Source organism: Apteryx rowi, unplaced genomic scaffold (assembly GCF_003343035.1).
Source record: "Apteryx rowi isolate R43461 unplaced genomic scaffold, aptRow1 scaffold_121, whole genome shotgun sequence".
Taxonomy (NCBI): Eukaryota; Metazoa; Chordata; class Aves; order Apterygiformes; family Apterygidae; genus Apteryx; species Apteryx rowi.
In genome coordinates, this window is record NW_020447431.1 from 200,904 (window position 1) to 217,609 (window position 16,706).

Below are 16,706 nucleotides of genomic sequence, written 5' to 3' on the forward strand. Positions count from 1 at the left end.
TAGATAGAGCTCTTCATTCAGATCTTCTGGGAATAATGTGTTCAAAGCAAATACCCAAAAGGCCTTCCCATCTACTAAGTTCACAGTCTATATTATCCTCTCTCTATAAAGCACTGATTTTCTAAATGCCTGAGTTTCAAATTAGAAATTTCATACTGCAAATTAATAAAGAGTTTAGCTGTAGGGTAATCTCTGTCCCCCAGTCTAATCAAACTCAACCAGCTGAATGGATTGCTTTAGTAGATTTTTAATCAATGCACGTTAAGCCCTGTACCTATGTCAACCTATACGTAACAGAATTGGAGAAAGACTTGATAAAATTTGGCAGTATCGGACCACCAAAACAAGATGAGCACTTMCTTTTTGTCTCTTCACAATAGTAGCAGATTTTCTGATGGGAAATGTAGCCGTAGCATCACAACTTTGCCCAGGGAAAGCTGTCATAGTATGTAAGAGCATGCTCCATGAAGAGATCAAAACTTCAGACAAAAAGATCTACGTTTTATTAGGATAATACTTTTTCCACAATAAGAGTCTCCGTACTTTCTTAAACTGACCCTTAAAGGCTTGCACTAGTAGGAGATAGGCTGAGCCAAATTGAGAGAAGAATATAAAATGTCATTTCCCAATAAGTACTTTTTTTTCCAAGTTACATGAGTACAGTATATAATTGATTGCAAAATAATTATATATATTAACTGCTATTCTACGTGGCATGACACCATTCCAACTTTCAAGACCAATTTATGCTTACCAAAAAAAAATCTACCTTTCCTTTTCACCTCTACATTTTCTAGTACCAAACAGATCAGTCAGTTTTTAAAAGTACTGATAGGCTTCATGAGCATATAAAGCTCCTAGTGAATATTTGGGCCTCTGATGTAATGGGATGTTTCTTGGGCCTCCTGCTCTTGCCACCCTTCTGGCAGGATCCCTTCCCTGAGCCCTCCTGGCACCCACCCAGCCTTTGCCTCTGCAACAGCACCAGGCAGCCAGAGCTGGACCCCACTGCATTCACATTTCAAATACCATTTTTATTTACTTCATCTTTGAATGTATGTATTTGTTTTTACGAGAAGAAAAGATGATCATGAAATAGAGGTGTGAAAATTTAGATAGCAGCTAATTAGTTTTAGTAGGASTGTTACAGAGTATAATGGATTTTCAGCTTTCTCTATTCTTTATCCTCTGACTTAAGGCAATTATTTAACAGTGGTAGTGGAACAAGTTATTGTTCATAATTTCACAACATAGACTGCATGCTTAAGCCCACACCAATTAATTGAATTTATATGAAAATGTTTATTCAATTTCAAATGGATTGAGCTATATTTTGGCCAGTATTGAATTAATTTAAGTAGTGGCTTCTCAATTTCATTGTTTTATTACAAACAGGGTATTTGTTGCTGTATATTTCCCCCACTTCTTACTAACAAGAAAATTGCCTCTTGCTCTGGATAGTTTACAATCAACTCGCAAAGCCGGATTGATTTGGTTTAATGCGAGTGATGCTGGAGGGGAATGTGGAAGTGATACTCAGGATCCTCCACACTGGGTTAAGCTGGAGAGTGGAGAAACAGCCCTGACATCTCCGTCCCACTGAAAAAATTACTCTAACTCCAGCTACTCCAGCTCCTTGACTACAGTTGCAGCCGTGTCCCTTTTCTTATGTTGCTCCTCGGTGGATCCACGTAAATGCTTCTCCCCTAGGGCTATCTCATGTCACTCCCGTCCTTGCCACCTGGCATGGGCTTGCTGTGGCAATGGTACCTAAAGCACACTTACAGTAACTTCCTAAACGCTATAAGGAAAGCCTTATTCTAATGTGGGAAAGCTCTGTGCAGGGAGGAAGTTTCAGTAGATCTAATATGTAGTTTATCTGGCATYAAGTGCCAGGCTGGATCATGGAATAATGAATAATAGGAGTCCAATTTGAAAGTGGTGCTCGCAAAAGAATAAAATCCCCTAACCCAACTGCGTGTTCTGCAAAGCAGTTTTCTTCTCCTTTTGAATTTGCAGTATTGCAATATGTGCTGTCCCTGTTCTTCAGCTAGTAAAAAATCAAGATCCACCTTTCTTAGCTCTTGCTTGAAGCTCTCACTTTTATGGGAAAGAGATCTACTGCAATCTGTTGTGCTCATTAGACTTACTGTCAAGGCTACTAAAAGGCACAATTGTTTATTTGTTTGTTCATTTAGTGTAAACATAGACTGGGTTGTTAGCTCTGTTTCTTATTAAGGTTTCCCAGCAAGTCCCTTTCTAAAACTCTGTTTCCCAAGTGTCTGCCAAATTTGAACCATCTGAGGTGCATTTTGCTATGACAACATCTCAGAAGATTCAGATGTTTCCAAGAATATGGTTAGTTTCAAAAAGAACAAAAATGTTGGTGAAATCTGGCAAATGCCTTCTCTAGCAGATCTGGTGCTCTTGGTGTTTTGAATAGCAACTTGATATTTGGCAGGGAGGTAGTGTTTCCTATCCCCGTGAAAACCCAGCTAAATGTGGCTTTGCTATAAGCGTCTGAAAGTCGCARTTGCACGTGATAAGAGACTTCTTCCATTTTAACAGCTAAAGATCCTGCAGGGTCTTTTCATGTCGAACACATTTGCTCTATCCTACCAGACCCTGCCTGTGCCGGCCGCACAGCCCAGCTCAGCCCAGGGCTCCGGGAGGGAAACGAGAGCTTCCCCGCGACGGCAGTTCCCAGCATGGGGAGTGCGGCTGGAGGCACTGGAGCTGACAGCACCGAGCCTGTCAACGCTGTGTTCACACACCATGACACGCATTGCTTGCTGGCACCCGGGCAGCAGGGAGGAGGCAGCGCTCTCATTAACATTCAAAGGTAACAAAGGCAAATCAGAGAAGGAGATAAAGTAAGAGACTGGGACAAGGAATCTGGTGAAACTGGGAGTGACTGGGCAAGGAAATTATGTTCACTGCTGGTGATTTAGATTTAATTAGCTGATTCCCCCCCTCCAATTTCAATTCCCAGCACCTCCTGTCAGTTATAAAAACAAGTCCATTTGGTTCATTAAAAATGTGTGTTTCTGTACATTTGAGGCATTTGGGATTTCTTAGAATAAAAGAGCATGGAGACTATTTTGAATTTTTAATAATGGGATCCCTTTCAACATGCACAGTGATGAACTGAAATTGTTTTGTAGTTGAAATTAAATGAGAAGGCAGGGGGGCTATTATTTATATCTTAGTTATCATTACACTTCTGCTTGGATATTACTTCAGTTGAGAAATATCTTTCTGCGATTATAATGCTTCAGAAACTTGTTTTTTTTATTCACCTGTTTAGTGCAGGGCATGAATTGTTTTTATCTCTAAGTGTAGTTTCTGTTTCTTCTACCAACACAGAATTTCCTGCCTTTGAATAATATGAAAAGCATAGGCTTTAATTTTCTATGGGTAGCTCTGCAAAACTCCTGGGTTTTGCTTCTCAAACAGAAAGAAAGTGCCTTAAAATGTCACACATTTTAGTCAGTTTAAAATCATGCTATAGCTTGTCATTCAGATTCACTAACTTCAGTCTGATTTAACAATGCTTGAATAACATAAATTTCACTTCAACTTAATTAAACAAAGGCATAAGCATTTCAGGAATTATTTTGGTGCAGTCTGGACACTTGAAGCCTCATTGTAATCTTACACACAAGTAAGCATGCAAAATGTCACTTGAAAGACAGAGACTTAGTTACCTAAGTTGTAGAGGCAATAATCCATCTGTGTACATCAGTGTTGTGTTTAAGAATACAAAATATTTGTACACATCCACTAGAGACCCATTGGGAGAAAAGAGTTCTTCAAAGTAGTCTTCACGCCTTTATGTAAAATACAGAACAAGGAATTTAAAATCCTGAAATGTGAAATTTTTATAGCAGAAGAAACATATTTTCTCTTTTTATTATTAATAGCTGAGAAGGAGACCAGTCTAAACAATCTGAAAAACAGAGGACAGTATTGTGTGTATGACTTGTACAATTTATTTATTTGGGCTGAAATTAGAAGGAAAAATGGCATTAGATAAGAAACAGTACAGAACTTCATTGCAAAGAAATTTTCATCTTATGATTTTCTCAACTTGTAATGGCTCTTTGGATTCATTTTACACCTACCATTGACGTGGCTTGCAGAGATGAAGATGGAAAAGTTTCCGTTGTACCGCATGCACTGGAGCTGCTTGTGCCAACGCGGCCCCTAACCACCCTTTCAGCCCCACCTTGGGCAGATTCACCGCAGTAGGGCTGGGACAGTGACAAACCCTGTTATGYTAAGGACACTTGGAAATTACACTTGTTCTTCCCATGTATTGCCATGTAGCACTGCCTCTATGTTATCTGGACCAGAAATATTTCATTTCACTAGATCACAATCTTGTAAGACAGCCCTGTCATTTTAATTTGTCACTCTTTGTGTACTATATCTCACTGAAGTCTCATCTCCCCAGCCAAGTGCCATCGGCTACTGTTCAGAAAAGAAATCTGTCACAGAGAATAGCAAAGGTAAACACCACAAAACAGAAAGTTTATTGCTGAAATCACCACTCAGGGCTCTGTTCCCACAGGCTTAGCAGGTGGTATAATCACCCAAAGCTGAATTGGAAAGATCCGTAATTTCAACCATTATACTTACACACACACACACACACACACACACACACACACACACACCCCTCTCCTGCTGTTTCCTGCTACTACCTTGCCGCCACTGTTGATCCTGTATAGCAGTGTCACTCACAGAAGATAGCAGAGGGGGACACGGGATGAAATGAAAGAATTGGTGGCTAAGAAGAGGAGTTGTGATTGACATGAGGCTGGGGTCTGAAAGGAGCTCTGGGAACTCTGTAGGAGAACTGATGGCAAAAGAAAAAAATCTGGAAAAAAAATACGACTGTGGAGGTTCAAACATCTCAGAATCAACCCAGTGATTCTAGATTGCAGGCACCASCTGTTTCGAGCCTTTTTTTTCCAAAGAAGGCAGTAGCTAAACAAAGAAAACGGCATCACAGGCCTGTCAGGCTTTTCTGCATCACTCTTAACGGTATGACGAATTTTCCTTACAAAGTGTGAGAGAGTCACAGGGAGTGAAGACAGCAAAAGCTCGTAGTTTGTTTACTTCTTAAACACAGAGACGCATAGCACAGTTCTGCATTCCCTGACTTGGATTTTTGGCTTCCCCTTTGGTCCACCCCCACTGAAGCAATTAATCAAAATAAATGAGGCAGCAAACATATGATACTAGCTGACTTCAAATCGCAGTACATTAACTGTCTCCTGGAATTTCATTTACCATGCTGTGCAGAATGAGCTGTAGGCTTTACTCCAATAGTTTTGCTCCTGAACACTGCTTAAAATATGTGCTATTGGTAAAATACTGATTGGTATACGGGAACAGTTATCTGTTTTATAGATTATGATGTGTGGGATCTTTATATATTTGCAGAGCTGTGAAGAAACCAAGGGTGTTGTTATCAATTATACCAAGTGTATTCCTTCACATTGCTGTGATAGGAGAGGAGGCATTAAAATAAGTGAGAATCAGCCCTTCATAAACAGATGTAAATCAAAGAATCAGAGAGAAAAAAAATCTCCAACCTAAGCATTAGCAAATCCTTTATGGTAAAAGTTGGGAATTTACTGTGAAACATGAGAGACAGCAAACATCTTACATCGGGGATGCAAAAATAGGTACATTCCAACAGATAAAACAAAGCAGCTTATCAAAGGCAGTAGGTAACACAGTTCTGGAAGGACAAAACTCAGAGGAACAAGGTTCTATTTAGTATGTGTACCAAACAACAGAGATGGGATTTTGTGTGTGAATAATGCAGAAGAGCTATCCAAGCTAGGCATGACCATGACAATCCAGGGTTATTGTTTTTTGATTTGATACAATGTGCAGATGGAGTTGCTGCCTACCTCTCGTCCCACTGCCTTTTTCATGTGTTGGGCAGCGTCCTCAGAGCAATGCAAGCAGAGGACAGCTACCAAGTACCCACACCTACTGTCCTTCAGTACTCCAAGAGCCTATCTTGACCTCTGAGAAAGCRTAGCTAGTGAGTACGGGCTGTTCTCTCTTGCCCTTTCCCAGGCGGTTTGGCTTTATTTGAAGTCCATCCTAGCAAAAAATCATCAAATAAACTATAGCCTTTGTTTCTTCCCCAAAACTGATCCCTGGATTTTTGCTATAAGCTTTGTCATCCAGAAGACCCTTCAAATCCCTAGTGCMGCTGATAAGACCTACCTGCTAATATGACTCAAAAATAATTAAAGAGCACTTCTATGCAAGGTTTAAGTGCCGGATATAAGAATGACTCAATAGTGTCCTTATGCAGATTCCTAGGATCCCTGTCCTTTTACAGAAAATTATAATTGAAAAGTTTCAGAGATTGTCTGAGTGTTTAGGAGTTTTCAGTATCAATTTAGAGAGGTAATTTGGCAAGTAGTACTAAGAGGTTATTCTAAGCATAGGGAAAGGTATGAAAACTAAATAAAGCCAAGAACAGGCAAGAGGCAAGTTTGGAAAGGGCATAAGTAGGTAGGGAAGCAAGAACTGCAGTTCCAATTTTACAAATGGGGGAACAGAAGCAAATAATTTCAATGATTTCATCAAGGTGACAAAAGGAGTAACTGGCAGAAATAAGATTTGAATTGAAGTGTTATGAGCTGGAATGATCCAAGCATCCAAGGGGTATTTGGCACCAAATGTCATTTCATTTCTGTAGGATTTGGCTAATTAACTGCCCTTTATGCCTTTGAAAATGTCCCCTTGCACTTGAAGGATCAGACCATGCCTCCCTGATTTAGTTTACTTTTTGATTCCAGGAACAAGATTAAAAAAAAAAAAAAGAAAACCCAACTCACTTTCTAAGAAACTGTGGCAGACCTGTGCCCTTCTCTCAAGCCGTGGTGGCTGGAGGGGTCCAGCGCTGGAGGCTTGCGGCTCCTCCGCTGTGCTCTGCTTGGGAAAGTCCACTCCTGGGGGGGTTTCCAGAGAAAGTTGGGTCCGTTCAGGCTCTATCTCCTGTTCTGTTGCTTAAAATGTTGCTACCAGAGGTAGAAGACCTTCTATATTGGAAAGAAAGCAAAAGAAATGCTGCATTTTTCAGTTCTGCTTCTCCTACCCAATGCCTGTTTGAAAAGCAGACCAAGATTTTGTCCTGAGCGCTGAGGGCTATCAAGGCTTGAACATCTTGTGTGCTTCCTTTCTTGTTTGCCTCTCCCACACTTTATGCTCCATAATTATTCTGACAGGGATGCTGCCTTTTTGCCACTGAGAACTATATTGTATAAATATAATATGCATGTTAAAATATTAAATGCTTAACTGTTTGTTTGTGCACCTATGAAACATTCTGTAGCAGAATTAGGCTGGATCCCTAAAGAGTCATTAACTTGTATTATATTGAAGTATTTATTATTGTGGCATATGTAATGGATAATATTTGTTTACATTTTTAATTACTCACATTTTCAGCCAAGAAAATCTCCAAGGATAATGTCTCATTTACAAGTGTCCTGGCAAAAGACAACATAATGTAATCACACATTACCAACAATTTCATGACAACCATGCAATAGTTTAAATATGAATTTCAAATAAAGACATAATTATGGTAAACTATAAAGAAATTATACACAAGATACTGCAACACTGCAAAACTGAAATGAAGGAAACTTTCCTCTAGCTGTTGTGGATATTGAGCTTGTTCCAAAGCCCAGGGAAGTCAAGAGAAAGAATCCCATTTCCCTAAACAGTCTCTAAGCTGACACCAGCAATAGTGTGGCAAGTAACCRGCAATTTGTACCTTCAGAATTTCCCAATATATTGAGTCCTATGATTAGGACTGGGAGACCTTTTTTCTCCTAGAACATGGATGAATAAATAAAAGCAACTTAAATTTAATTAATTGATAATATTTTTATTTTCAGATGTAAGCAAAAAGCTTCACTTTTGCACAGTTTTCTCCAACAGAACAGGTAGCAATAGACTGCTTGGATGATCTCTGCCTGGCAGAACCAGCCAACAGGGGAGCTGTACTAATGCACACACACAGCTCAACCATGATACACTTTTGGCAAGTTTCTCAGAAATACCCTTTGCTGAGCTTAATGTCAGCTAGAGAATTGGTTCTGCAGTAATCCATAGCCCATTTTCATAGTCTGTGTTCACTGTAATCCCATTTTGTGTAATTTGAGTYGGCCTTAAAACATTTTTTTGGTAATTTCTATTAATACAGAAAATAATCATTTTGGAGTATTATATTGAAAATAATTATTTGTAGCTTTCATAGAGACCCACCAATGGTGTAACAAAGAGTTTCATCTTAAAAATAATAAAAATTTATGTATTTAAGTAGAAGAATAATTTTCTGATGCCAGTGAATACAGCTAGTACTTGTGAGATTAGATCAGGTTAGGAATAGGATTTTGGAAACTATTCTGAAAACTGTGCTGAGCAAGACAGAGGCTTTTGTGAACTGCTTCAAACCTCACACTCCTTAATTTGCAAGAATGTGTTTCCTGTGCTTGCTAAGAGTACTTTTCCTTCTCCCTTTTTTCCCTCTCCCTTCACCTCTCTTGGTTGTCTTTCATGGGTTTTATGGGAGATTCCAGAGCACTGATATTATTCTGCCCCAGGGATGTTCCCAGCCAAAACGAGCGCACACACCATGGTGTCATGCGAGCAGCCAGCACACTCGGGGTCCAAAGTCCACTGCAGCCTGGTGCGGAGCAGACGCAGGGAGGAGGTGGAGCGTGAGGGGTCTGACTAAGGCAAAAAAGTAAACTACCACACAACAGAAATTATTCTCAAAACGTTTCTAAGAACCCTGTAAAAGTCAATTCTCTTAGGACTGTGTTTTCATTTCACTCTGTTGCTTAGGTTAATATAAAATGAAAATACAAATCTTCCATCTGGAAGGGCGGTTAAAATATCTGTTTTCCTTCTAGTTAGATAGCCATTTCTTCTTCCTGTGGTATAATGTACCTTCTTATTAATCTGGACTACCAAGACCAGTTATTTAGCATTTTTATACTGTACTTTGATCTTTATGTTAAGTGGACCTGTGCAACTAAAATACCTGTGCAGGAAACCCTTTCTTCCTTAGCTGATGGCAGTTACTGAAAGAAAAAAGCCTAGCAGAACAAAACTCAAGACATTCCTATCACAATCTAAATGAAAAGATTTGTGTCTTAAGTTCAGATCATAGTTGCTGTAGTGGAAGGAATGTATGCCATGCTACTTTCTTAACATGTTTGGAATCATACTCATCTCTTAAAGAGTGTGTAATTCTCTTATTAATTAATTCTAACAAAGTTTAGCTTGCCCACTGAGAGAAGCATAAACCTTTTAATTGTTACATTTTGGAAGTCTCTGAGTCCCCAGCCAACAGTAACATTTGATGTGTATCATGTCAAATGCAATGCTTCAAAATTAGTTTGATTAAAAATATGTAAAGTTAATGAATTGTCAAAAAAACAGTGTTCTTTAGAAGGCACTGTTTTAAAAAATGTCTATTTTAATCTTTGTAATATAACTGTCTCTGGTATTTCTGTCATTTGGTAGTGCTTCCAGACACATTCGTGGTGGTCATCTTTGATCATATAAATTCAAGAGATTCCAAGGCTTTTTCTATTTGCATAAAAAACAAAGAAAGCATTGTCAGAAATCCCCAAATATGCATTTTGAATCAAGTTTCACCTAAATGCTATACAAAGACTCAGTGTCTTGATGCTAATTTATTGAAAATGCCTTGGCCTTTAGGAATTTCCCATTGGCACTTACTAGAGCTGAACTCAAAGTGGCAATGGCAAAAAGCAGCCATCAAAATTGCATTCATGCTGACATCTAAGCCCTAGTGCTCAAATTATGAGTGCCCTGAAACAAAATACTGTAGAAGGAAAAGCAAAACATAAAAAAATGCTTTAGGTGCCAAGATCTTGCTTGAAAGGAGTGGAGAGAAAAATAAGTTTGTTTGTTTGTTTTCTAGTGAAATCTAGAGTGCCAAAACTTAACACAAAGAAAGGATTTAATGAAAGAGATATAAAAGGTTAGATGTTTAATGCACAGCACTGCAGTCAGTGTTTTATATCTATAATTTGTGCATATCTATAACCATATTTCGATTTCAACATATGGTCTGTAAATAACATATGTAAGCAGCATCGTTGAGTGAGATGATTTTTTTTCCTGCTGAATGTACGTGTTTATTTTATGAGCGGAGACGTGAAAAGTTCATTCATGTCAAAATGTGTTGCTAAGTATAAACATGCTGCTTCACTTTAGGCAGGATCAGGAAAGACCCTGGGTGTGTAATCTGTGAATTGACTCTATGCTGATGTTGCCCAGGTTTTGTATTACTAAACTATGGCTCACAACAACAACAAAAATTTAACCTTTAAATAGAGGCACCAAAATAATTTAAAACAGATTGGAGGGTTTAAAGGGCTCCAAGAGTAAGCAGCTCATATTTCAGTTCCTCCCCTCTAGGGCCTACCTATTTGGTGTTCAGAGTTCATCTCATATTGCAGCTGCTTATGTTCACATTTTCTGCGGTGTGTGGATGAAATGTCCAAGGAAAAAAAAAACAACAAAAAATAATGTAAAATATATAACATTAAAAATATCTTCCCTAATACAATGGCTTGGCTGTTATTGGGCAGGGAATAGGACAAATCACCCAGAGGCTTTTAAGTAAGAGCAGGGGAAAAAAAAAAAAAAAAAAAGAATGTCGAGAAAGTGCTAAGATTTTAAAGGGATTTTCAGTTTCAGGGGACATTTTTTATTCAAAGTTCTTTCAGGTTATGGAGCCCATTATTTTTTTGTTCTTTTATTAAAAATTTCTTTGTAATTCATTTGGACTTCCTTGCCACCAGGCACAGACAGATAGCAACAACAAACAATTATACTCCGTATTTATCACTTTATTCTATTTTACAGTGTATCTCTGATTATGGAAACAATACATTTTTTGCACCTTGCTTTGGTTACTATTTGTCAAGAGTTGCCTTTATAAACAATATATTTTCCCATTTTAATAAAAGGCTAGAGCTGCACTAAGTGCGTAGGATGTGGTTTGAAACAAAAAAAAACAGACTGCCAGACTAAGGTTACAAGTCCTTCATTTACACAGCACCATCTTATAATATGAGTTARGAAGCCTTCCATCTATTATATTTTCTAGCTCTATTATTCAAATGTAATAGCTATATATATATTTAATTAATGTACTAATTTCACTCATCTTCATTTCACCAGAGTAACTCGCATGTGGCCCTGCAGCCAATGTGACGGCCGTTGCAAACAGCCTGCCCATACCAAACATTGTGTACTAGGTATCCATGCTTTGAGGAAATTTTCTTCCTTATATCTATTCTGTTTTTACTTAGGCTGTACTTAATGCATATGCTACGTTATTATTTTGAAGGGCCCAGCATCCTTTGATGACTGGGTGAAAACCTGGCCCTCCTGAAACCTATGTGAATTTTGCTTTTGGCTGTAGCAGGGACAGAATTTCACCCCGTGTTCCTCATTCTGTCTGCTGTGAGGTAATTCATAGGACCTTGGTCCAAAAATATAGCAGTACCATGACCACCAGTGAATGGCACCCTCCCTGGTTACTGGAACTAGATGCCAAAGTCAAACTGGGAAGGTGATGGGCGCAGCTGGGGCAGATTCCTTCTCCTGTGGTCCTTCCTCCAGTTGCGTGCATGTAGCCAGCCAGTCCTCTTCCAGCCCAGAAGAGTAAAGCCGAGACAGCGAAGGCTGGAAGGAGAGGGAGGCCCATGAGTACCTCAGAGGAGTCAGGAGAGGTGACTACAGGCTCTGGATGATCTGGAGATCATGAGCAGGAGGAGACACCGGCCAGAGGCATCACTATCCACCCTTCACTTACCTCGGTGATCGGCCCCTGCACAGCCCTGCTGCCACGTTTGCCTCCTGTCCCCCTCCCTACACCCTTCTTCCCACTATAAGGGAGAATCCATATTATTTGGGGCAGTGGTCTGTCAGCCCGCTTTCAATGCCAGCCCTGCCRGCCGTGGCACGTTGCTCCTGCCGTGCGCACAACCAGCCGTGGGGACTGACAGGGCTGATACCAGGGACCCGCTGCTCTCCTTTGCAACTCTCCTGCTCGTTTCTTCAGAAATGGCTTCCTTCTGACTTGCATTAATAAAGTGGAACATATAGGCCAGGGCGACTAATCTACTGTAGTAATATTTTAATTAATAATTAGATATAGCTTGTTCTCTCAAGATGAAAATATTTCCATTATGGCTGAATCTTTGTGCTAGAAAAAAGGCTAAAATATCATGAATCATGCTCTGAGCCATCACTCAAGGGAGTAACAAAAATCAGGTGTTTAACAGAGTAAATCTTCCAACAAAGCAAAAGTATACTTACAAAGCGTGTCAGTGGAAAGCGAGTACAAATTCCCATGATCCACAAAAAAGCCAGTATTTCACCTCTGGTGTTCCAGCTTGTCCTCTAGGGCCAGGTATCTCCAGATGAAAACAGCTTGCTTACATATGCCTTTGAAACTGGGGGAGGGTGGAGGATGGTCCTCTTCTATGTGAATAAGGAAGAAAAGAACCTTGTTTGTGTTTATTAAAAGAAAAAAAAAGAAAAAAGAAAGAAAATGCCACCCAAACTCGGGCAGTTTCTGTCTTTTACAGATTGATTTCTTATATAACTGGGTAGTCATGTGATTGTAGGTGGTCTGTTTTATTCTTTCTTTCCCAAGTCACGTCTATGCTGAGGGTTTCAGCTGTTAATGGCCAACTGCAAGTATAGTTGCTACCGTACAAAGCTGGGCTTTACAACTGACTTTAAATTCAATACTAGTTTGAGAAGAATATCAGACAAGAGTCAGCTAATCTCACTTTCATGGTGTTTCTAGATGTCTGTCTGAAGATTAAAACCCTCATGAAACCAACTACAGAAGTTAGTAATCAAGATGCCACTGAACAAGTTTATTCCTGATCTTAAATATTATCAGAAAATTTGGGGGATTAGAGTACATTACATATGGTATATATTTGTCTTTATTCTCTACATATTTAGCTGAAAGGTTAATGAAAATGCAGATGCAGTGGTTCCTTTATATGGGGTTTACCTTCCATGAGTGCCAGTTTTCAGGCTAATTGATTATGTCAGAAGCTCTATAAATATCAATAGCATATGGAAAGGTTAAGCCGAGGTCTCCACATAACTGGATTCATACTCTTTATTGATGGTACAACCATTATCCAACCATAATGGAAGTGCTTTGAGTGTGAAATAGAGTAGAACGTTAGTTAATTTTCACCAATGACTGACTGGAGGACTCAGACTGACTTCTGCAAACTAATGAACAAATGTATAATGTAGAGTGTATAAATTAAAATTAGAATTAAAAAAATTAAGGATAATATATATAATATAAGGTATGTAATCATTATTTTATCAGTTRTAACTTAGTATTACTTAATTTATGATGGTCTTTCATTTCTGCTGAAATAAACAGTAGCAGGCTGCATTAGAATAACATCTTAACAATAAGAGAAGTTACTAAAATATGCTGCTACTTAGCTTTAGCTAACAGATAAAAAGATACTTTTTTCCTTAAAAGAATATTAGCAGTCAGCTCTTCTAAAACATAATTTTACTGTGCTTTTTTGAGCATGTTAGCAACAATATTCAAAATGATTTTACTCTTTCATTTTTTCTCTCTTATTACCTCTTTCAGTATATGCATGGATATGGAGGAAACAACTCAACCCCTAAATGTTATTTCCATGGTGGCTCTGGGTAGCAAAGGGAAAAATTATCTTCTCACAAGAGCACTGTGGCAACCCCAATGTCGCTGCTCCCCAGTGTATCTGGCCTGCTGGTGGCCATGCAGGGGGGAGGCATGGCTTCACCAACTGTTACAAGGACTCTCTTGCAAAGAAACATGRGACAGTTTATTAAATTTTAGAGCAGGTACCAATATATGTTCCACATGCTGTGGCATGGAGAGGCATTTTTCAGGCTGCAACTTGGTGTCATAACCCTATTTTCACGCTCTTGGCTGGACTGTAATTTCTGCAGTTCATCCGCCATTCTATGTTTTTTTTGTTGTAAAATGGTCTGTATGCTAAACAATTGTGGTAGAATGAGCAATGAGAATGAGAATGAGGTCTCATTGCAGTTAAAAAGTTTAAAACTATGGAGTAGTGCTTTGAAAATAAAGCTACTGCAAATGTATCAAAGATTTCTAACCAGCTAGCAAATGCAACTAAAAATGCTATATGTTTTAAACTCGGGAGTCAATACAATGCTTATTTCAGTAAGGAATATGGGACAGTGGTTTAGCTTTTTGCATTAAGAATGACAAGAAATTCCACTGTCTCAGTAGTTAGTGTGTTTTCTTTCCACACAGAAGATAAATGGAAGCAATTGCAATTCATTCTACTTTGTTTTGCTCTGATAATGACTATGCTTAGGCCTCAAAATATATCTGTAGTTTGCCATTTAAATTTGCTTTAAATGTAGTCTATAACAGCAATTAGAAAATATTGCTTTCTTTTGGTTTAGAAAGATTACTAGAGGGAATTTAGGGGAAAACCAAAAATAATCAACTCCATCTTTAACATCTGTTTCTAACTGTGCTCTTGCATGAAGCTTCATGTGAGAGTAAAATTCTAGTACCAGCAAAGTCAACAGCAAAATTCCCATTGACTTTATCTCAATTGATCGGGCTATTCCTTTAGGGCCAGACTTCTCCACCCTCACTCACATATCCCTCAAAATTTCACCCAGATCAGTGTACAGGGAGATACACTTTACTGTGATCCCTGATTCTTAAAAAACTACTGTGTCATCCGATTGATACAGAGTTTATATCTATTTTAGAGAGACTGGTTTCTCCTACAGTTGAGAAGTCATGAGTTACTTTATGCCAAATTTGCTTTTATTACTTGCTAAGTCTTGTCTGCACCTGACTTTGAACTTTGGTGGCAACTCAAAAATGAAGTGACCCTTGTTAGACTGTTTGTATGGGAAGGATAAACTGCTTAAGAAGTGACACGTGCTGGTGTAGCCTATTCCCTTGCTTGGACTGGAGGTGACCTGCAGCCACAGGTCACCTACCTGTGAACAACCCTGGTCACACTGCCAAGTTAAAACAGTGCCTGATGGACCAGTTCCAGTAGTGGAAATACAGGGAAATCTTGATTAAACATGCAACAATAGGTGCTTTCATATTCCTTCTGTCCAGATTTTCATCCATCCTTTACATCTAAAAAGAGGAAAATTTACAGGAGATATATAGGGCAAAAGAGAAAATGAGCTGGTTTTCCTTCTATTAAAAATGGGCAAAAAATCTTTTAGCTTTTGACATAAATATAGTATGATGTGGTTGATGACTGTCGTCCAGACTAGTCGAAAATGAAAGGTCAAATCCTACTTATTTTAGTCATGTAAAGAACCCTACAAAGTCAGTTTGACTAATGTTCTCCAAGGAGAGAAATTTAGCTTTGAGCATTGTCTGGAAAGAAAGAGAGAAAGAAAGAAAGAGAGAAAGAAAGAAAGAGAAGGAAAGAAAGAAAAAAGAAAGAAAGAGAGAGTAAAGCCACTGCTTTCTCAGAATTGTAGTTAAGGACACTAAAAAAAGATTTACAAATGGCTTTGAATTCTTTTGGTTAGAAAAAGTTCTAGAATATGACTGGAGTAGCTGAACGGTTCATTAAGGCCCAGATTTACCTGGGGTGCAACAGAGCTTTGGAACATGTACTCTCAAGGCAAATGGTAGAGTCCCACGTAGATTGGGGCTTCATCCATCCGCTAAATGGAGGGAAATTCCTGGGAAGTACATCTACACAAATTATCCCTAAAAATAACAGTATTAATAAAATAATGTTTTAATAAATATGTTGCTGATTTCCACTGAGACATGTGAAGGTCATGAGAAAAGTCATTGCTTTTTCAAATTTTGAAAATAACATAAAGACATTGCTGTGGCATGTGTCCCATGGTTTCTGAAACCATGCCCCAAATTCTTGTAAACAGATAATACAATGCCTGTGTTATTGTGAGAATGCCCCTGCTTATGAACTGTGCTTAAATAACYTTTCACTACCCTAATTAGATTCACAATGTACCTGTATTGGAAAGGGCCGTTTTCTCTCTCAATTAGTTGAAAAGGATTAGGCACACCGATAGATAGTACTAAATGCTAATGGGCCAGATCCTAAAGCCGTTACACTGTTTTYTAGCTGTCACTGTGCAGGCATTGATTTCACTAGGATGCTGAGGAAAACCTGAATATGAACATCAGTATGCAGCTCAATATTTTATGGGTTTTCTTGTCTTGGCTTTTAAAAATATTCCACCCCTGCTATTCTTTAGCCAGCAGAGCAAAAAGAGTCAGTTCCAACACTTCTGAAAAAGGCTGAATGACAGTACAGAGGCTTGAGGAAATACAAGTTTATTTGTGGCCTTTTTTTTTTATCATCTCTAATGGCAAAATTAAAATTAGTTCCCAATTAAAAGAGAAAAGCACAAGAACAACCTGAGAACAGCAGATAAAGAGCGGCATGAAGGGAAGATTATTAAGCAGCATAGTATAACAGGACCCCAGGTGCAGAAGGGCCTCATTATACTCACATTCTTGTGCTGCAACATACGGACGTACAGTAAACCAAAAAAAAATATATTCCAAAGGACAGTTTTACACA